The sequence below is a fragment of the Siniperca chuatsi genome, linkage group LG18 (genome assembly GCF_020085105.1).
Source record: "Siniperca chuatsi isolate FFG_IHB_CAS linkage group LG18, ASM2008510v1, whole genome shotgun sequence".
NCBI lineage: Eukaryota > Metazoa > Chordata > Actinopteri > Centrarchiformes > Sinipercidae > Siniperca > Siniperca chuatsi.
Window position 1 is genome coordinate 11,050,176 of NC_058059.1, and position 24,362 is coordinate 11,074,537.

Sequence of the window (24,362 nt, forward strand, 5' to 3'; positions counted from 1 at the left end):
GTAGCAGAGGCTAGAGTCGGGACTAAACTCAATTCCATCTTGGATATCACCTCTCTCTCCCTCTATAATGAGCTGATGCAGCTTTGAGCAACTTGGGCCTCTTCGAAAGGTGCAAAATGGAATGTTTTAGTCACTCTTTTGTGCTGACAGCCATCAGAGTGTACAGGACTTCCTACCAAAATTGTCCCAGCCTCAGCAATTTAGAATGCTGGCGAAGCAGGGCACCTGAATTGTCACACTACTTTCACATTGCTTTGGACTAATCCATGCAAGATTTACGTACATGGTTCAGACATGTACATTTTTCTGTGCAGCCTAGTTATGAGTCAACACATCCATTTTAAAACAGATATTAATTGACAGGCACACTGTCATTTTGTACACATATAATACATACAATATAATAATCCTAAAGGCACAACTAGCAATGTACATATCCAAACAGGCAGGTCCAAGTATATATGTTACAAAACTAGACACTTTCTGTACCTTGTTTTCATTTTCACCTTTTACAAAGTGTGTTAAAATAAACACAATTCATCCATAAGATATATATGATTTCTGGAAGACCCTTGCAAGATTAATATTGCAAGTGTTATGTTTTTTTCTTTGCTGTGTCTAAATTGTTTCCATGAGAGCTGAGGGTTTTCTGACAAGAATCTTGAAAGCATCCTGCTCAACATTCAAATAGCAGGTAGATCTGCTGCATGGGGACTGAATGTACACAGTTCACAATAGATAACATTTACAAAACTACCTTTGTAACTGTTTAACAAGGTCAAACATTCATTCATCTTGTAGCTTATGAAACACCACATTTCAGGGGAAATTTACACTGTAAACAAATTTGTATTCTTTCCTTGGAATACACCAAGGCTTGCGTTTAATTGCAGATGTCAACACAACTCATGCTAGATAAACCTTTAAAATAATTACAGAGCTTCAGAGCCTTTAAGCCCTTTAGATTCTGAGACAGGGAGTCAGGGCTGACCACTGGCATCAAGGCTTTAGAGACCCCCAATTCACAGGGCTGGGAACAAACATAGCACAAGAACAAAGCTTTGTACACACAGCAAAGTCTGTCCTTTAAAATATGTTTATTGGGTCATATATTTAAATCTCATACTAGATTATTCTGACTTAATTGAAATGCATGGTCACACACATACATGTTAAAAGCTTGTAGGCTGATTTATCAGTCTACAGACACACACAGTGGTAGTTATTTTTTCTGGCAGCTGAGAGACGTGGCTCCCATGGCTTAAATAATGTCACAGAATAGTGTATAATCTTTGGAACAGCTGTGGCTGGAGATAAAACCTTAATCAGGTGAATGGAGCTTGGTAATATAATAACCTGAAGTTAGAGTCACCAAAGATGTACTGATAGACACAAAAGAGCACTGCTTGATAATCTTAGTTCAGGAGCTTACTTAACCTCCGTCACTATCATGGCCCATGAAAAAATCCATTCATGGTGCTAAGTGCTCAATGATAGTGGGAAATGATATAACGACAGGGGGAAAAACAGTCACGATGAATACATTTTAATGACACACTGTCATGAACTTCTTTATAGTCAGAACATGTTTGTGATGGTGTTGGAGGTGCTTTCTTGACAGGGTGTAAAATAAGTTAGATAGCAGGGGATATGTATACTTGCAATCCAATGTTAGTCATGAGTTACATGAACCATAATAAGGTAATATTAGAAAAACAATAATTAAAGAAAACTTCAATAGTTTAAAGTTTTAACTACCATATTAAAGGAACCATGATGTAGAATTTTAATGGGGTGAAAGGTACCCTGTGTAGTTTTCTTGTAAACAAACAAAAGTTATGTCTACATTTATTGTTACTCACCAAAATGTGTGTATCCTTGAGGTCTAACAAACATGTCAATTCCTCATAAAACATTTGAATATTTTAAATCCTGCATTGTTTTCAGTCAGATTTGCTAGCTTGCAGTCATCTTCTTCACTGCATTTGTTGGCACATTACTGTTTCTTTGCACATTACCACCAGTAAGTGTTAATTAGTAGAATAGCATGAAACCACTAGCAAGATTGTGTACCATATGCATGTGCATCCTTGAGGGCCTGCACATTACAAATAAAAAAAGGACCCATTCGTAAAAACATTGCTCCATAGTGCTACTAGTGGTAAAAATCTCCACAGGGTAGCTTTAATTTGAATTCCGACCAAGATGGTAAATTATAGTGCAGTAACAATCTGTGGTGTATTTATTGTAAGTAAATGTACCGGTAAAATTGAAATAAATCCCAACAGCTCCTGTTATGATTCCTATCATTGTAATCCTAAAAAGTTATCTAGAGTTGTCAGAGCGGACTGTTCGTCTTGCAATGTTCACCCATTTTAGTGGATGAACCACATAGACAGAAAGGAGAGAAAGTGAGTTTGAATTAATTTGAGGGGAAGAAGGGTGAGATCATTTTACTGGTTGTAATTACGCCTTCTCATGCAGCATGGGGGTCACCATTAAACGTTCCAATAAGCGACTGTTTTCAAGGAAGTTAAACTCTCCATGTCATGGGGTTTTGAATATCCAACCATAAGGTATGGAAGCCAAATGCAAACTCAAGTTTATCTTGTTTGACCAAGTAAGAAAGTTTGGATGACCTTTCTCATTGTCTGGATAAAATTAGAACCTGGCAGCATTATTTTATAGGCTTTCAGAAGCCTGAAAGAGATGCTAGAAACAGTCCAGATTCAAAATTAGTGTCATGAGGACACATTCCCCTCTTCTCATTTCTCAGTTTGTACTCGCCTCCTCTCCTCGCGTCTTAGTCCCTCACACCTGAGATGTGGAGGAGGCACGGAAGAGACACGAGGAGAGAGGAGTCGAGGCAACAAGTATTTAACAAAATGAGACATCCTTTCTTTGGAGCTGTCATTTTAAAACAACGTCAATTATATTTGACGTGTGGCACAGCTGCTTTATCTGTCCATTTTATACGTCTCTTTTATACGTCACGGGTGCCGAAAAGACTTCCACAAAGTATGCCTGTGCATTCTCACTCATAGCTCCTCCAGTAAGCCTCCTCGCTCCTCTCTCATCGAGATGCATTTTAGGAATTGAGACATCCTTCAAGATGGAGGAGAGAGGAGACAAGGTGGCACAAAATAGAGAAATGAGAAGAGCCTATTCTCTGACCTTCTTTTCGGGCTCAATCCATGGGTGCTTTTCATTACACTAACTTATGCTTCCTCGCGTCCTCTCTCCTCCCGTGACCTGGAAATTGTTCCCCGTCCGCCATTATGGAGGATCTTCCAATCCATTAAATGCACCTCGAGGAGACGAGATACGAAGAGAGAGGAGGCTTCTGGAGAAGCTTAGAGTGAGTAAACACAAGTGTATCCTTAAAGTCCGTGAAGTCTTTTATCAAGTGGCATGATGATACATTGTGAGATGTGTGTGATAAATCTAACACTGTAGAATATACAGGATAATTTAATTGCAAAGTGTTGTGGCATCACACCAAGCAGCAGTTTGTTTTTTGTGTGTTTTTTATTTTACAATACAATCAACATACACACATTTTTACAAAGCGATGTGGTGTATTATTGTGCAGATAACAATAATGCAAGTAAATAATAATTAACAAATAACACTGAATCTGTACATAAATTAGAAGATTTAAAAGGAATATTTAATGATGATTAAAAGCAACAACAGTAATAGTACTACTAATAATTGGCTATGTTAATTTAAAAATCTAAATGAATAAAGGTTTCTTGTGTATGTAAGACTTTCATATGCCTATAAGAGATTGTCATATACTGTATCTCTCTCTATCTCTGTATCTATCTATGAAAGACACTGTAAGGTTTTCGGTTTGACAGATGATACAGCTGTGCAGCACATCATAAGTATCTGACGTCGCTTAAGACTGACGCTACAGAACCAAGGATTTCTCATTTGGCAGCTTCGGCTCCTCTGTCCTCGCATCTCTCTCTCACATCCTTGCTGGGAGGAGCTAAGATGGGAGGAAAGGAAGTGAGGACATGTTAGCATAATGAAAAGCACCCCATATCACTTCCCTAGGGCCTTCATCGTGGAACTCAAACATCCTCATTGTGTTCTCAACTTCCCAATCACTTGCTTCCAATTCTCTCATCAGCTCCCAGTATATAATCCTGATTGTTGCCATCGTTCCTTTCCAGATGCTTATTGTTACCTAAGTGCTATTGTGTTCTAGTTGTTCTGCCTACCTTTTCCTGGTTCCCTGTTCCTTTTATCAAATACTTGTGTTTAGACCTGCTGGCTGTCCCTGACCTTGCCCCAGTGGATGTTTTTGCATTAATATACAAACTCTATCAAAAATATGAAATCTGAGGGCTTGCTTATGAATGTAAACACAACTTCACATCAAATAGCCCAGTCAGCCTGAAAAACAAAAGAAAAACAAAACAAAAATGTCAATACTGTACTGTAAGAGACACAAGAGACATAATTGCTATTCAGATGTCCCTTTTGTAACAGCAGGTTTTGATTCATTTTAGATATATGTATTTTAGATTTCCTTTCTATGATGCAATCCTCAAGACTCATCTACAATGAGATGAACAAGCAGTTAGAGGTTAATTTTACTGCTCAGCTTATTTTAGCTTCACACTTCAGACACATGGCTGTTGATGAAAAGATTAATTGATTAAATCTGTCATTTCTTTGTCAAGAGAGTCTCTATCCATTTGGTCACTGTGACATACTGTAGGTTATACAGTTTTTGCTTGATGTTTTGCTGAAAAAAAAGACTCTCTTCTCTGTATGGCCAAAGTGTTCACTATAACCTTCAGAAGTGTGGCACTATTAATAGCGTGCTTACGAATAGGGAGGCTTACGGGTGTGTGGTGTGTGTGCGTACAATATACTGTAAAATACAGACCGTCCTCCCCAAAAATAGGGCCGTATAGGTTGTCTATGTAAGCAGCTTACTACGACCCATATTTACGTTTATTGTTAGGCAGCTATCTCTAGTGGCCGTAGTAATTATGACAGGAGCAAAGGAGGAAGTCAGGTGAGGTAGTATAAAGAGCGAGAAAGTCTGGAGGAGGCCAGGATGGATGGATGGGTCAAGCACAGGACTTTCACCCAGTACACTGCTGTTTGTGTCCCGTGTGAAACCAAAAGTCAACTTCACTTATTTTAACTTACTTACACAAGTTAAGTTACGTCACGTGACTTACGTCAGGAGATGTTACCCAGGAGACCAAAAGTCGATGTTGACTTTTTTTTTCCAATTCAGTTGGGCTTTATTGGCTTGTGAAACAGATGTTGACATTGCCAAAGCATGTGTGAAATAAAAACAAACAGAAAAAAAATGTGCTATTAGAATATATACAGATACAGAGTAAGATAATAAAATAATAAAATAATAAAATAATAATAATAATAATAATAATGATGATGATGATGATGATGATGATGATGATGATGATGATGATAACAAATATTGACTTGCAGTTAAAAATACAAATACAGGTAAGTACATAACTACATAAACACTGCAACATTTGTGTGTGAATGTGTGTGTCTCGGTCACTTTAATTTACGTACACAAGTTAAGTAACATCACGTGACTCACTAACGTAACTTACTTACTTTAACCCAAACCATGATCTTTTCCTAAACCTAACCAAGTAGTTTTGGTGCCTAAACCTAACCAAACTGCGACCGTTACACAACGTTAACCACGTGTTTATTATTGTTACCATGCCAACTACGGTCTGGTACGCCTGTCGTTGGTACTCTGCAACGGTCATATATAGGAGTCATTTTATGAGTCATTGGCAAACGACCTATTCTGTCGTTAAGGTATGAGGACGTGTTGGTAAAATACCTTCACATTATACTAACATGAATGCTTCAGATATGTTCTGTATACATAAAATATATTAATACGATGACCAATTAAATTACCAATTATTATAGAGAGATGTTTACAACGCATTTATATGCCTTTGTCCTCTTCTTTCACTTTGATATACATTATTTTCATCTTGTCCAGATTTAAAAGAACAAAATGCAAATTTTAGTTCGGTTAAGGATTGTTTGGGTTATTTTTTACCAAAAACTGCCATTCACATGTACTTGAAGAATGATTAATTTCCTTTTTATTTAAGTTACTTTAATACCTGTAGCTCTCATACAGCAGCAGGAATATTGCATTGCATTTGAAATTTCTAATTTGAGGCATGCACTGCGTGTAGCTAATTATGCACAAACAGCGTGTGTACCTTGATTAATTAGTTAACTCAGTTGATTAGTTAAAGCATGTAGCATTTCTACCTGCCGAAGAGTCCAACTGAATGCACCTTATGGCACATCTTCAGATGCACATCTTTTATTACTGTCACTTTTCTCATTAAATATATCAAAGGTTTGTTGGCTCTCTATCTCTACGACCTCCCTCTCTGTGGGACACACCTGGACAATTTTCCTTTCGTAGCTCCATGACAAAATCATACAGGAGCTGGTTCAGACTCAGTTCTTTAATTAACTTATATTGTAAGGTTTTATGTTGTTGAGCAGTAAGACCAGAACCAAAACCCATAATATCCTCAAATATGTACCATCTGAACTATATTTGTATACTATAGGCATTTGAAACATGTCAAACATGATATCTAGTCTGTGGTCACAGAGAATTTGTGCATTTGGCAAAGTCGGCCTATGATAAGGCTGGTCAGTTTTGAACTACACTCCTCGAGAAATGTCAGCCTTTCAATCAATCCCTCCTTCTCTATACACATGATCCCACCCACCTCTGCCCTCTATTATTCACACAGAAAAACTGCACAGTGAACACATATAAGCACATTCAAGATGTAGCTATATTAGCATGCCATTAAAGGCATTTGCTGATGGAAAAAAGGCACAGACCCATGCTGCATAATGTAAGAAAAAACCAAGTGTTTATATATAAACCAATGTGGAATAACAGCTAGTTCATTGTGTTGTCCCCAAGAAAAATTACAAGACTGCTAAAAAGTACTTGTATAAGCTAAATATTGATGATCAAGATTTAATCAACATTCAGTAAACGTCTTTCTTCGTTTAATGAAATACAGTAGGAAGAATATAGAGTCTGAGGTACTCACAGTAAGACTGTAAGTAAGTAAAGCCTTCACATCAATCAGATTAGCTTTTAATCCCCATCCAGAAAAAAAAATGAAATATTTTCTCTGGAGAAATCAGCTGTTGCATATCTCGTGGAAGCAAATTTGGAATATAGCATTTCGGTCATACATTAAACAGCCAGCCAGAAAAACAATTTGATAAGAATTTGCATGATAATTTAGAAAGATAAAATATAGAATAAGACTTAAGCAGAAACACTTCCACAACAAATGTACACTTCTGAAAATAAAAGTACACCATGATACATAGATTTATCCAAACAAAAAAGGGATTACTTTACAAAGTGTTAGCCTCGCGGTTAAACTACAGTAGACACTCTGAATACTTTGGCCACATTTCAGCTAACTCTACAATGACAACGATTTTGCCTCATGTTTTGATGGGGGGATATCCAGCAGATGCAGTTCAGAGAAGCAAACCACAAATGCAGTATAGATACCATGCTGTAACAGATAAAAGATACAACTAGTAACAGAATAAAAGATATTTATTTCTTCTGAGTGGGTTCACTCTATGCACAGCAAAAAATATCCTTTGTCCCTACACTGCCTCTGTTAACTGGAGAGAGATACAGCTGACATTCTTCGACAAGCATTGTAACATAGTGAACATAATTCTCTCTCCTGTGCAACTGTTGGGGATTTCAGTTTGTTGTTGTGACTACCAATGCCTAAAATATGTTTGTCCTTAAAATGTTTTTCAGTAATAAATACTCTGTGCAAAAAAGGAGTTCAATGTAAATAAAGTTCATTTGAATACCATGCCACTATTTCTGATCTGATTATTTTTATCCCTTTCTTTTGACTTCCATGGAGAGAGCTACACATGTAGGCTGAGTGAAAATGAAACTCTTCAAATAAGTCTGTGACTGCAGATTGGGTGAAATCAATGCTTTCATTTATTTGGTAATAATGACCAGAATGAGTCTCTTTAAGTTGAGACAGAGGTGGTTCCTTCAGGGCTCTCCCAACATGCTCTGATGATATTAGGTCCAGCCTTTGCCAAGGATCAAACAGTGACCCACCAGTTCATCAAACAGTCCGAGCTGGACATTCATAAAACATGCTTTCCCCTGCTAGCTCTTGGCATAGGCTCAGATGTAATAAATCACATACTGTATATTTTATAACCTAACTGGTCCAGGGTTGTATCGAGGGTTGTATTAAGACAGTTGCCTTAGATACTGAAGATAGGATTTGCTGCATGTTTAATCACGGATTTAATCCTGTATTACTGACCATCGCCACACCACCCTTATAATATGAATTTAACATCCAGTGCAACCTCCAAACCTAAAGCAAAAATATGCATTTCCAAAAAAGCTTGTGTAACATCAAAAAGATACACTGACATGGATTGCTTTTACTTTTATATATTTAAATTTTGCACATTATCTAATTATTTTCCCAAAGATTACAAAAGATTACTGCCATACCATACTTACGACCCCTTTATCTTTCAAATGGTGGCCGCATGCATACACGCGCACACACACACACACACACACACACACACAAACAATTTTCCCTTTTACAGTCTTCTTGTTATCGGCAGTAAACTGCCCCCTTGTTATTGCCTCCATGTATTTCCAATTATTTTATATGTGAAAGAGGGCAAAGGGACAAATGGAGTGGAGATGTGAGAGAGAAAGAGTGTAGCAAGCCAAGACGCTTTGTAATGCCATGGGCAGGTTATAAGGAAGATAAATAGCGTGACACCTTAATGGAGCCATACAGTTATCCTTTATGAATAAAGTGAGATTGCTTCATAAAAGGTACCATCCATGATTAATGATAGAACTAGAACCACTTGCATCGATCCTGGACATAAAAGGACTCTCCAGTATTTACAGCTGTTAATGTTATAACAAATGGCATTGTAAAAGTTGGACGTACAGTGAGTCCAATAAAATGCCATGGACTTGGGAATTACACTGAGCCTCTGGTGGCCATTGCTATTACTGTGTTGTCAGAGTCTTTAGGCGAGGAGACAATGATGACAGTACAGACACCCAAACACATTGGAAGTCAGAATGCACCAGATATGCACAGTCCTGCAAATATATTTAACCTGTGCTATTGGCCAAGATGGACAATGGCATCAATAATATAATTTCAAAGGCCACAAAGTAAGCATGGCTAAATTTATGTTTTTGGTGTGATTGCTGGGTTTAGTGCATGTGATGCACTTTGTGACATCTGTGCTAGAAGGGTTCTACATTAATATACCTTACAAGAAGAGGCCATTAGTGGAAAGGCTATGAAGTAATGACAAAGATGCATGAGGTAATCACAATTTCACAAATATTAAAAAACTTCTCATTACATATTAAAGAGCACAAAAGCACAAAAAGCAAAAGTTATGACCAAAAGATCCGTTGCACACAGCTGACTCTGATACTTACTGTAACACTGAACCCCTACATACATTATACATTGTATACATTTTTTCACTTGATGTAAAAAACTTCACCTTTTTTAGTGAGTTTGAAACTCTGAAGGACAGGGGTAGAACCACACATGTGAGAATGTTTTCTTTCTGCCACATATTATCTGATTGAACTGAATTCAGAGGTGAATATCTCTGTATGTGTGCACTGTAGTAATAAATGAAATAAACAGATGCAACCATCTCTCTGCCTGCATTCCTACTGAGGAATTTCCAGGGTTTGAAGACTGGATATTAACACCTCAAAGTCATGCCATGTTGGCAGCTGCACCAAGACCTGCAGTACAAACAAAATGTTTCCTTTTTGAAGTAGTATAAGCAGACATATTGTAATTGAGAGGAAAAACCTCTGACTCATTTAGACAGAGGTGAACAACAGTGTCAATAGAAATTATTCTCATCTGGTGTTAGAAATCAATAATCACCAGTAAGAATAAACAGCAGCTATGACATAATGTTAAAAGAATGAGAGCTCATCAAATTATAAACACTGAGTAATTGTTTTGCTTGAATATAATTTGTTTGGATGCATTATGGCGATTGTGAGAGTCACTTGATACTGATCAGCTGATGTCACACGCAACTCTGCCAAAACAAATCAAACCTTGATATTGACGTGGGTCGCATTAAGAGAAGCCCGAGGCAATGATGAGAAATAAAGAGTGCTCACTCACACCAACTTCCATCTTAAAGAAATTCCAAATATGCAGACTTCACCTGCATCCATTTTACAGGGATATCAATGGGATTCAAGCTAACATTTCTTCACTTACAAGATTCCTGTTTCTCAAGTTTCACTGCTGGTGCTATTTTTGCTGTTTGGCATTTTGTCACATGCATGTTGAGACAAAATATGATCTCACTGCTGATGGTATTTGGGCTGTTACTACTATCCCATGATAAACTCAAATTAAATCAAGTGACTTACCCTGGCTAGCAGAGATCATAATCCTTAATATATTTGTAATGTTCACAATGTCAGTTTTGCTAACTTTAAAAATAATATATTTTTCCAGTAATTAAGATGTTTTCAAATATTATATTGCGTTTGTTGTTAACCTCTGAAGACAAACACCAATCTTTTTTTTCTGATGGTCCAATACATGAGAGTGATATGTATGACCATGATGGACGTTGTTTGTTCCAAAATCTTCTATTCTTGGTGTCTTTATCTTCAATTACATACAGTGCTATAAATATACAGAGTTTCTTAGGGCTGTCAACTACGTTCTCATCCACTGGTCCTTATGCTGCTTCAAACCAAATTAAATAGGTCTGTTCCTCCAAGTCTATCAAATTGCTTTCTCAGATTACCAGGCCCGTTACTATAATAACAAAAAAAAAAGAATATGATTATGAGAGGAGTCTGATTGGAATGGGCATTAAATCTGGGAAAATATGCAGTGTTCTCTTCATTAATATTTTTTCACACCAACCATGTATTTTAAATGGACAACTTGGCACTCACACCCCTTAACCGCATTTACAGTAGCCCCATTGACTGTAAAAAAACATGAATGTTTAAAAGGATGCTTTTAGCTTTGAATTTATAACCGGCTACCATCTTTGTAAGTTACTGGAGCCAGAAGATCCAAATTTAGGCATCAATGCAGGGCCTTTGTGAAACTAAAGTGGGATTATGTAAGTGCAAGTGGCAATCACAACAAAAACACTTGTCTTTAAGCCAACTTCTAGTGACGAGTGAAGAAACTCTAGTTTGAATCATTTTTACAGTGGCTACAACATACAGCCATGGCCGTTGCTAATTGGATAGACCACCCCTCAAGCCTCTAAGTCATTTCAATTTCTTGTTCTGCTTCACTCTGTTTTTAGATATTGACACTCATTCTTGTTTTGAAAAAAACTCATATTCTTGTTTTGAATATGAGACTAAATGTCTTGTTAAGACACATTTCTTTGCAATGTGTCACTGTCTCTTGTGATGAAGACCAATGAGAGGAGATGTGAATCAGATCAATGGTCTTTTGGATGGCCTGTTGAACCTGGATCAATAGCTCTTAGTTGAGTGAGGACTTGTTCTCTGATTTGCTGTTTCTCACTGTCAGACACTTGCTCATAAGCTACAGTCACTCTCTCACCTATCCACCCCCACACTAAACACACACACACAAATACACTTCTCTCTCTATCTCTTGCTCTCTCTCCAGGCTAAATAGTATGCTGGCAGTCCCCGGTGCAGCAAGGTTAAGTCATCATGCCTTTTGACAGAGATGGAAAGGGTTATTATCTGATGCTGCTCTGGATTCATGCTGTGTGAAACAAAGGTGCATTTGGATCAATACACATATACTGTGAGACACTGAGCCTGATCTAGTACATCATACGTACTAATATAAATCTGACACACTATCAAGAGGTCAAAGAAGCAGACAGTCTTTTGTTTTTGTATTCACAGTCTTGAATAGCTTTTAAAATGCAATTGGACTGTCTGAATTGATTGCAAATAAAATATTTAAAATATTAAATTGAACAAATAGCTTTAGGGGTTTGGGGTATATAGATATAGAGTCAAACCCTACTTGTGCTGTTGTAGATAATTTTAAAAGGGTTTCAAGTTTCCAATTTTTACTCCGTGCCCTGAACAGCACTCGGTAACAACACACATGTGCTCGTGTTCAATTATGTTTTGAAAATGAAATTATCTATCATTGGGAAACTACTGACATTTTGTCCCTCACTTTCCAATAAAAAGATACTGCAGATTTAATTGGTTAATGGAGTTGCCAGTGACAGAGAGAGGAAAGGCAATAATTGCATTTGAATTGCAGATTCTTACTACTAAATCCTAAACTTCTAAGGCACAGGAAGGAACAAACATCAGCATTTCACCCTGGGAAGAAATAAAACAGCAAGGACAGCAAGATGGCTGACTGCTGCTAGACAATAAACAGCTGACACTATAGGTTGCCATGTGCTGATGTACTCCCACTGCTATGTCTTGTGAGGTAAATCTCTCACAGAAATTCCTGCTATCTTAAAAAGTCATGCTTAATCCCAATTTCTAAAAAAGTGAGGGAGGTTAAACTTAATGATATCAGGCCAGTGGCTTCTAACAGCTTGTGAAGACTTTGGATACCATGTAATTTGCATTTCTGCCATGAAGATAATGCTTTGCCTTTGCATGGGGTCTGTGAACACCTGGAGAGAACCAGTGGTGTCATCAGGACTGTTGTTTTACTATCGTAGGGCTGTACAACCTGTACAGTACAACCTCATAAATCTGAATGTCAACGCTCAATAAAATGGATTCTGGTATCTAACTGAGCTCAGTTTGTTACTTAAAGGGAACATGACTTTAGATCAGATCTCCACCAACTCAGAGCCCCGCTCACAGTGTTGTGTTGTAAGCTTCCTTGTTTATCTCGTATACAAGGGGCGTAAAACAATCAAGAAATGAGCCATATGCAGAAATCCTCCAGTGAAATGGCATTTGTCAGTTGTATTTTCAGGCTGTGATGAAAGGAGACAAATCAAATCATTTTCAAACAGTATATTCAATTGAATAAAGCTGGTGGTTAATTGAGGAGGAGGGAAGGAGAATGCATTACACCAAACAAGACTATGAGTCTACATCTATGCTAGCGGCTCTGTGAGGCTGTACTTAGGCAGAGCGATGCTTTGAGCTAAATGCTAACATCAGCTTGCTAACATGCTCACAATGACAATGGTGTATGGTTTACCATGTCCAACATCTTTGTTCAGCATGTTGGCATGTTAACATTTGCTACTTCGCTTTAAAAACAAAGTACAGTTGAGGCTGATGGGAATGTCATTGCAGGTATATGGTCACAAACAAAAGCATTGGACATGTTTACATTTTGACTGGATGATGGCCGTAGATGAAACATCAGGGGATGACCAAAGTTATTGCAATTCATCCTTAGGGGAACGGAAACATCTGCAACAAATTTCATGGCAATCCATTGAATAGTTATTGAGATAATTCAGCCTGGACCAAAGTGGTGCACCGCCTGGCCAATAGACCAGCATTGCCATCCCTAGAGCTGCGCTGCTACCATAGCAAATATGAACAAAAAATAAATTCAAGATACTATGTCCTTGAGAAACTAAGAACCTTCCATGTCTACAATGACACTTTTAATATTTTATTATAGTCTTCTTGTTACTGTTTGGCCAGGTTGAACATCCCTGGACTCACAGATCACCAGTTCACAGTGTAATATTACTCAAATGCAGTTTAGGCTGTTAGGTAATAGGCTGACTGTATACTTTCCAAAATGTCCACAAAGGACCAAGCAGTCAAATTGCGGTAAAATTCTGAAATGATCAATGCATTGTTTCCTGATCTTTTACTTACCTTAGACATGGTGAGTTGCTCATGTACTGTACAATATATATCCCTTGTACCCTGGTTTGTGTCTTGTTCCTTTTTGCACTGGTTCTTATGTGGAATTACAGACTACCTACTGCATTTGTGGTATCATTTCAGTGGAAGGCCACTACTCCTGAGGTAAGTCTTATCAAGTTGGTTCTTATGGCAAAATCACATCATAAGTGACTTTTACATGGAGTGAAATACAAAATCTTTCAGTGGTGCTTTCAGCTACTTTCACACCTGATGTAACAATGTATTCACCAGAAAGAATGATGATATTAGATAACTCTGAACATAATCCAAGGTTTTGCAATGACAAAGAATTTATTGTTCACTGCAAACATTTACAAAATCATTTCTTTATAAAATATCTGAGCATGGCAAATTTGGTCAAGGTTATGTAAAGATTATGTTTAGAATCAGAATCAGAAATACTTTATTGATCCCCGAGGGGAAACTCTTTCGTTACTAAGAGAGTTTCCCCTCGGGGATCAATATAGCAGATAGGTTAGGGTTTTTGCAATTAAAACACTTAGTTAACTCTGGTCTCCTGCACTGGCACTCAGTGTTGCCACTGGATGTAAATTATGCATTGCAGAATTGTCAAATATGAATGTAATCATAGGGATACTGGGCTGGATGTAAACAGTCTTAGTGCTGATTTTTCAACCACATTTTTCTTTTCTAATCTATCCATAATTGAGTCCCACAATATTGAAAAAACAACATATTTGTGGCCTCATTTCTGACTCTTTTATGCACTTCACAAATCCCATCTGCAAAATCCTCTTCACCATGACCCATGTGAATGCCTCTGTATGCTCTGAGCTCCTGCTGTTGCCTCTCCCTGCCCTCAACCCCATGAACACACTCAGAACCTGAACCTCATATTCACCCTTTTTGGTATTCTGAGGATAGCACTCTTTGGACACAATCTCCTACCAAGAGAGCTCTTGATTTGAACTGTACTATATCGATCACTTTCACTTCTTTTGGCATGAAAAACTACTTTTCTATCCCCCACCCTTGGTTCTATGCTTCCATTCATAGAATTGCATCCCCAGTTGAGACCTTGTGTTTCACCCTGTCTGAGTCCTGTGTTAATTCATCTGTGAGTTTAATAAGAGATTTCTGTCACCTGTTGAGCTTTCCCCAAGCTGGTATAAAGCTCCGTCAACGTTCTGTTACACACCAGTTGTTAATTGTGTATGAAAACCATGAAATAGCATCATATGGGTCACTGATAGACTTTTGTGACCCTTACTCAAGAGTCTTGACCATTGTTCTGTGCCATCAAGCCCAAGACCTTTGATACAGAATGTTAAAGTTAGAGAGAAGAATTCTGCACAAATCTACTGCTGTGTTTAACACAAAACCTGTGGAACACTGGATATGCCTCAGCCACCTTAATCCACCACACTGACTTTTGAAACAGGTACATACCAAAGGAAACACACAAGTCCACAAACTACAACCAAAATCTCTGTTACTGATATTAGCGCAACATTAATCCCAACATTTAGGAATAAAAAGTTAATTGAATCACGCACATCAGCGGGCTTTTAATGAGGACACGTGTATTGTTATGTAGCCACTCAGAGAGAGCACTGATGTGCAAATCATCCCTCACAAACTCCCTACTCTTAGCTGAATACAGAAGAAGTCCACTTTCCATTAAGTAAATAGATAAATACAGTAGAAACAGAGACATTCCACTGGGGGACGAACATGCTGTGGTCCAATATTCCCTTATTCTTTTCAAAGAAATTCAGAATTGGCTAGGGAGACACAACTTCAAAAGAGAGTCACTCCCCACTGAACCTATCTCTTGACTCTTTGATTGTTAGCTATTCTAGCCATGTATGAGGCATTGTAGAGGCAAAAAAAAAAGTATGACCTCATGTTTTATTCATGGCTTCTCCACTTTCATAAGATAAGGGGTGTCATTGTTGCACCAGCACAAAGTTAGCTCCTGTGTCAATATTTCACCTTCAGCTTTTGCACGCTACCACATTGCTCTAATCGCAACTGCATGTTGATCTTGATGGAATAATATGTGGCAAAAGAAGGTAGAAAAGGCAAACAAGATGAATTGCTCTCTATTAGGATCTCTATCCAGGCCAAGTACATTTTCTTAAAGTGAATGTGATGTGTCTCTAATATGTTTGGCAACACTTGGTAAATGAAAGCATTTGCATTGGTGGTTGCAAAGCCTCTGTTATCTTAGGTTATGGTTTTACATGTAACATACATGTATCATGCATGAATACATACACACACATACATGGGTATGTATTCATACATACATGCACAAATAGCAAAAAGAAACATGTTGCTACCCTCCAGTAAACAGATTTGTTGTAGATGGAATTTCTAGTGAGGTCAGTGGAAACACAGGAAAGGGCTCCCTGAAATGACTCGCATGGTATTATGTGGTGCTGTACCTGGGTCTGATAGCTTGTGCTGATATATTTGGTCTGACATTTACGATAGCCTCACTGTATTCCCTAATTATTGAACAATTTCAGCATAAAATCCGATTTAGTGGTTTAAATGAAGCTGCCTGAAGTCATTTGGCTCTGGCCAAGACTTATCTCCTCTGGTGGTTTTATTCATTTGTTTTGCTATATTTTCTTCTTTTGTCAACCTTCCCACTGTATATGCTCCACAGATTTTTCAGCACTGGAGTCTCAGGGTGAAGTGATCAGTTTAATCACAGAACAACATTGCCCCCTGTTGGCTGCACATGAGAAAACCTTTAAATCCTCATTGATGCAGCCATAATATGTATGCTGAAACCACACATATCAGCTTTGTAGTCTTACACTTTTTGTTGTTGTAGCTGATCACTGACCTTGTCTATATACATATTATAATATTGGTATCACATTAATACCCTTGCATCTTAAGCAAGTACAAAACAGGTGCAATTACACTGTCACCACGTGGTAACTGCAGCTTCCAGGTGGGTGAGTGTAGGTAAATCATTGGGGCTAACAAGTGTGCGGGCACCTTGCCTCACTGATGTGTCAGTTAATTACACACAATACTTCTCAAGTAGTCTTAACCGTAGATTGTAATTTCATGGGCATGGATATGATCTATACACTTCGATTGCAGGAGACAAGCACTTCCTTTTTGTTGATTGTTATCATTATAGCTAACTGCTGCTGGTGGACAGACTTCCAGGATAAAATAACTCAGTTACACAATGTTACATGATGTTGGAACCATCTTGTATAACCATCCAAAAATATGATAAACCAGTAAAAAACAATGATGGACATCTGTTTGGAAATAACTTGATCCTCTCTGGGAGGAATTTACCTATTTCTATCTGTGTGAGCAGGGTTTAAGTGGTTGAGCAGCATTTAGCCAAGCAAAGCACTGTTTTGCTAAATTGTTCTGTTATTTTTGCAATTCTATCTTTTGCTTTTTGAAATTTGTTGTTTTAGTTTTGTTTAGCAATGTTGTGTTTGTTTTTATTAGTTTTTGCTATTTTTTTTCCCCCATTTAGTCCCCTTTTCTCCCAAATTTGATTGGCCAGTTCTCCATGTACTAGCCTTTGTTACTGCTAAGTCCCTACATTGATCTGGGGAGTATGTACACAATCCTCTTCTCTAGTACACATAAATTTAGCAGCTGCTATTTCATCTCACAAGGGGTACACATCAATCAATCGGCAGGAGATGCTATTGCAGCAACAAGAACATGATCCTTCACCAGCTTCCCACCGAGAAAACTATGAAATAATATACTAGAAAATATTTCAAAAGGAATGCTACTATAGGCACTAAAGCCAATGTCAAAAGTATTTTTAGTCAGTAATTTTTAATTTTATTTTGCATCTCACAGCCACCATTTTCGATGGTATATTAGGGCCATTGTGGGTTCATAGGGCCATTATATATATATATATATATATATATATATATATATATATATATATATATATATATATATATATATATATATATATATATATATATATATATATATATATATATATATATATATATATATATATATATATGAGGAGAGGGTAATATTCCAAGAAAAAACTCATAACTTCTGATGTTAAAGTGATACATTTACGAGAAAAAAAAACAACTCAAATATTCTTTGAGATTATATAGTCATACATTTGCAAGAAAAAAAAACGCTACTCTGATATGAAGTGAGCAACATATACAGCTGGGAACCAGGTAGGCTCAAGGGTAAAGTGAATTGTTGTGGTAGGATTATAATGAAGAAGGAGGGCCCATTTTTAACATTAGGGGAGGGCTGGGGTAGTGAAATCACTATCCCCTTCCAGCATAGCCAAGGGGGATACAAGTTGCTAGTTGGACCCGTAGGGTTGTGGGTTGAGCCCAAAAAGTTAGCTTGAGCCCAGAATCTGTGTTCAATTCATCCACTAACTTAGAAACCTATTTCTCGCAAATGTATGTATTTATAATCTTAAATTTCTCATGATTTGTGAGTTTTTTTTCAGTGGATTTACCACTTTAATCTCAGAGAATGTCCAAGTATTTTTCCTCGTAATTTCAAGACTTTAATCTTGGAATATTTCCCCCCTCCCCAGCTCCGTGTTTTTTTTTTTTTTTTTAAACCTACAATGGCCCTAACATGCCGCCGTCCACCATAGTGCTCATTTCCAATTAAACAATAAGCAAGTGTGTGTTATGAGCATAGACTGTATAAAAGAAGTGGACGTAGCCAGCGTGACGTCACCCATTGGTTTGTGGACTACTGTTTTGAAGCCTCGAGTTTAGCATGTTGGCCGTCGCCATCTTGGTTTTTGGGAGCAAGAACTGGCCAAATTTAGACAAGAAGGTGGAGCTAGTTTGCTTGGTTAGCAAGATGCATCTGTAATTCATGTTAACTGTGATATTAATTGGGATGCTAAATTTGGCTAGTGAAAAACAGCCTTAAAACAAAATGTACTTTACAGAACTGCTGACTCCTTAGAGTGTCTTTTAGTACAACTGAACACTGAACAAGACATTTTTAAAATGTTACAATTAACTTTCATGAACTGAAAACACACTGTGAAAGGGTTAAACTTCTTAGATGAAAACACAGACAGCACCCAAAAACAAGTTTACAGCTATTTAAATGTACACAGAGCAGTGGATAAGCATCACCTCTATCCTGATTGACAGGTCACTGTGGTAGCGACTTGGCAATCACAAGGTAGCCACGCCCTAAAGCAATTCACAAAATGAACATCATGTTGTGTTGAAGAAGACTTGAAACTAGCGATTGAGACCATAAACTCATTAGGAAACCGTTTACTGAGGTAATAAATCAAGTGAGAAATAGGGTAATTTTCTCATAGACTTCTATACAATCGGACTTCTTTTTACAACCAGTGGAATCGCCCCCTGCTGGTCATTAGAAATAATTTAGGTTTAAGGCACTTCCACATTGGCTTCACTTTTCAGACCCAGCGGTTGCCGCTTGGTTATAAGAGAAAACATACAGAAGACATCCCAAATAACTCATTTGGTGATGTGTATTAAATATTCTATTCTCATACAATTTAAAACTGACTGTTGTCTTTATATAACTATATTGGTGGGGCCTTGTTTCCATCCTTTGGGTCACCTTTAAAATCAGCATGGAAAAGGGTGCTTAGAATACAACAATTTTATAAGATATTGCTGAAAGGGTTAAGCTGAAGATGCTATTGCTATGTAGTGTAACATCCTTGTTGATGACATTTGGCATTTCCACAGAATATAAAATGGAAGGCAAAATTAAATTTGCAAATGCACTGTGCTCAGAATAAATATTGACTGCCTGAGCCAGGGTTCTTTCCCACTGCATCTTTCCATTAACCAATATTAAAACAAACAGTGTATATACAGTGGGAAAGCTTGTATATGTCTTTAGAGTAACCATACTAAAAACATTCAGTATATCTTTTAACCCTGTAAGTCATTCTGTGTCCAAAGCCGATGTAGTTACACACCACCATGCCATGGTGTGCCCAGAAAAATTGGCAAAAGTTGTGTCTCTTACAGTGTGTTTGTTTGTTTGTGTTTATTGTCCCTCTCGTTTAAGTTCATATAAATGCACTGGTGATATTTGGAGCCAACACTGAACCACTGTGGCCAGCAGCACATCAAGTGTATGATTTCATACTTAATCCATATGACTCAACTGAGTTGTTTTGGGGAGAAAATCCACCTGGATAGACGTTTTCAATGGTCTAAGAAAACTGGCTGGTCCCTTCTACAGGCTCCTCAATAGCTCCACGTGTCAGTTGTTGCAGCAAGTCCAGTGGTGTTATACGGAAGCAGTACTGAGCTAATGTATGGTACGGTTAATGACACAGAATCATATGTTGCCTGCAAAATATTGATTCATTATTCTGGTGTTGATTGTGCAGTCCCCCTTTTGGGATTTTTATTATTGTCACAAGTTGACTGCGCCACAGTCATCTTGTTAGTTAATTTAGTGCCTGCTGTTTACAGCCACCTGATCATAGCTTGATGTGGTCTCACTTGTTACATGTTAAAGAAGGTCTTGGACCAGGTATCCATAAGTTAAGCATAAGATAAATTACATGTATTTAAATGAAGTCAGTGTGCAGATGTTTTTGTGCAGCACATACATACAAGGTTTGAGGTTTTGTATGTGTGCACTAAACAAGAATATTAAAAGGCAATTGTGATGTACAATATACTATAAAGTTAAAACTGACCTAACCTAAAGCATAGTCTCTCATATTCTGTATTGTAGTTTTAACCTATTTTGCAGGCTCTCAACCTTTGTTCAAAAACAGCTAGACATGATGCACTGCTCTACAGCAGCAGACCACTACCAACATTTTCATCAAATGTGACATATTGGGGTTTGTATGCAAATTGCGGTCAGGAAAACATTAAAATAGTGTAGATTTTGCTTAAACTCATATTCTTGCTGTTATTTCTAAAACATCTATCAGACTTCAATAAAATATGGGATTTGTAATTGTAGTTATTAGTCAAACACTTGCTTTTAATAAGCACATAATATGAATGAGTGTAACTTATAGACTTCACTATTCTATTCATACAAACCCATTTTTTGTAGTGTTTGTTAATCAAATCTGAAATTAATTGGAGTTTGTTCTTGACAGTTAAACAGGTTTGTAGCAACCTTGTATGTTTTGCATCTTAAGTATCTTTCTCTGTATGACTGCTCTCTGTATCTGAAGGGACACATTTGTAATGCAGATGTTGCCTTGTTTATTCTGTCTCTCAAATAAGCTCATGAGAAGAGGATGAACATCCAGCCTCTGGCCAAGTTATGAGTTGTTACTCAATCATTAGCTCAAAATCAAATCAAATAAATCAAAATGTAAAAGGAAAATAAACTCCACATACCTTCCACAACTGTATCTGTTCCACTGTGGCTGTGATCCAGAAGATCTTCCAGGCACATATTTAGTCACAGCATTAATTATCAGTTGCCCTAATTGCGTTCTGTGTCCATCTAATTAGTTTGAAGACATGGATTTTACAGCAGTCAATGTGTGGGTCATGTTAGGAGCTGCAAAGTAGGTCTGGGGTCTTGCTGATGAGCCTGGGGCCTTGGAGTAGATACCAGAGTGCACCATGATGAAAGAGATATAGTAGCACTAATAATCTCTGCTGCAACATTAGTAACTCAGGTATTTGCCCTCTCCCTCTTTTTTGAAATCATGTATAGTACTTTGTTTCTGTTTCAAGTCAAGAGTACCAGTTACATAAACTGATCTGGACACTGAGCTCAGCAATTGCCAATACATATCACATTGCTTATCTTCAGTTTGCAGTGAAATTTGCTTTTCAATGTGCTTCTGCAGCCAGATAATTTTAACTGGTTACACTTATACTTTGGAATATTTGTAACGGAAACGTTAACCATCCAATATGAAAGGATAGCGTGGTAATGTAAGTGAGTGAATGTGAAATTGCAATTTTCAGTATTTCATGCAACAAAATGTGTATTCTGTTTGTATAATATCTAATCATTTAAGGCTGAGTCCTTAGCACAGCCCTTTGCTGCATGTCATCCCCCCCCCCCCTCTCTCGTCTTTCTCTGCAGCTGTCACTATCTAATAAAAAGGCAAAAATGCCTGAAAAAAATTCTTAAAGAAAAAAATAATCTTTTTAAATCTGAATTGCACGATGAGATCTTTTGAGCAATTAAAAAGGAAAGAGACATGAGTTATACAGTTTAAAAACAGTATAAATGCCAAGAAAAAAAAGTTGTCATGGTCTGTCTACTTTACCCTTATTTTCTCCATTCCCCTGTGCCTTGTGAGTCCCCCGTTTGTCTCTCCCTTGTATGTATGTATGTATGTATGTATGTATGTCCCAGAGTGTGGCCATCCTCTCTCTAATGCCAATCACCACCCACCTGGTCCTCTCTCACTACCTGCTGCACACCTGAGGCTCATCCACCAATCAAGACTCTGCAGTACTTATACCCTGGTTCCTCACTCTGGATTTCGCTAGTTTGTTGGTTATCCTATCCAGTAACACTAGAGTCTAGAAAGACAACTTTTGATGTCTTGTTAATGTGTGTTTATGCTTATCTTGTATTTCTTTGTGCTCAGACTTGCCGCACGCCTGACTATTCCTGCTACGCCGAACACTGGATTCCACATCTGTCTCAATTGTCTGCCTGCCTCTCCACCACGCCAGGACAGGCTGTTGAGCTACTGAAGCACTCAGAATCTGCTCTGCTTTCCTACACTGCTCGAAGACAGCTTCATCCCCTTTAACTCTGATATCTTTTAATAAACTGTTAACCTTTTAATCCACAGATGTGAGTAGTTTCATGTAGGAACTTTTTTTTTCTACCAGGGTGCCCTTTTTTCTTCTGTTGCTGTCTACTGATCTCAAGGAAAAATAAGATTCACATGCAACATATTATGGTGTGTAAAACAGGAGTATTCAGTGGAATAGGACCCCAACGCAGACTAGCTGGTAGAACTGGTGCAGATCAATAATTTCTTTTTTTAACAAAAGAAGGCTTACACTGAATTGGCAGGCAATAGCAATTCTCTGCAGGTAAGCGGTCCAAAACAGAAACATAAATCCAACAGTGAGCAGGCAAAATCCCAAATCCACACAGGTAAGGTACACCACAGATGCAAGAAACCAGGGTGCTTGACAAAGATATGAAATCTGACAACTGAACAAAAGGACACACTTAAATAGACTTAAGTTAGCGAGACACAGTTGAAATTGATCAAGACACAGGTGAAAACAATCAAAGACAGGAAGCAAAACTAAAAGAAACTTGAGGTAAGGAGACTATTTCAAAATAAAACAGGAAATAACAGAACCCAAAACCATGACACACATATAAATCCATCCCTAATTAGGTTTGTGATTAAGTCACACTGTAGTAATAAGTAAACTTTAGTTTTAGAACATATTTAAAGGCAAATCTACACATGCTTAATACATGAGAACAAAAGATGTTAGTCTAACAATAGTGATAATACAGTAACATACAGTAGGATAAAAATACTGCAGGAATCTGATTTTATAAAGATGAGATTCAAAGCGATGATTTAAACGTAATCCTCAAAAGTTCTATTCACAGTGGTTGTTCTAGACTCAGAGAGTCCTGATAACAAATCACCTTTGGTCTTTAGACCAAGGGACTGATAGCTGTGTTAAAGGATTTTAAATTAAGCTCACAAATGTGTGCTGGGGACACATTTACTATTTTATGGGCTAGTTTCTCAACTGGCCTTGGATTAGACTTAATTTTTACATTTTCTATGCTAACGTCAGTGCTGGCCCACCTTTCATCCAGAAAACTAGCCCCATAATGAGAGTCTTAAAATCCACTGGAGGCCAGTACAGGGAAGCAGGAATTGATCTTTTACAATCTTTGTTCTAGTTTGGGTTCATCTTTCTGTAACACAGAGCTGCAGTTTTCAATTCGGAAAACATAATGTTTCTCCAAGTAAGAGAAGCATAAAATCATGTCAGTTTTGAAATAGTCATCAACAAGAGAAAACTCATTTGACTTAAAGTGAAGATGTAGTCAAACTTCACTCCTATATGTAAGGTAATATACAGAAGTATATCAGTAGGGCTGGGTATTGTTTAAAAATTATGATATTAGTACCCTAAAAGTGATACCGATACCAATAGAGTACTTCATCAAGTATCAATACCCAGTCCTACAGATCAGCCAGTTTTCTTTTTCAAGAATGTCAGATGAGTTCAGTGTTGGGATTTACAATGGATAAAAGGGCATTGAACTGTGTAGGTGCAATCAATTAAACTTGGCTATCAAAATTATCAAAGATAATCAGAAATAATAACTTTAATAAAGTCCTCAGGGGCACCACTCTTCTTAAAGAAGAGCAATGATAGCCAATCAATTGATTGAGTCTCAT

The 24,362-nt window shown here is 37.5% G+C and overlaps 1 long non-coding RNA gene across 1 annotated transcript; it reads right to left on the minus strand.

Annotated features, from left to right (window-relative positions):
- Positions 1-3,679: 3,679 nt before the first annotated feature.
- On the minus strand, positions 3,680-22,713 carry LOC122865734. The gene is made up of 3 exons (XR_006375536.1): positions 22,230-22,713; positions 21,340-21,545; positions 3,680-3,997 (listed from the first exon to the last, which is right to left on the minus strand). It is a non-coding gene; the product is annotated as an uncharacterized LOC122865734 (long non-coding RNA).
- Positions 22,714-24,362: the final 1,649 nt, after the last annotated feature.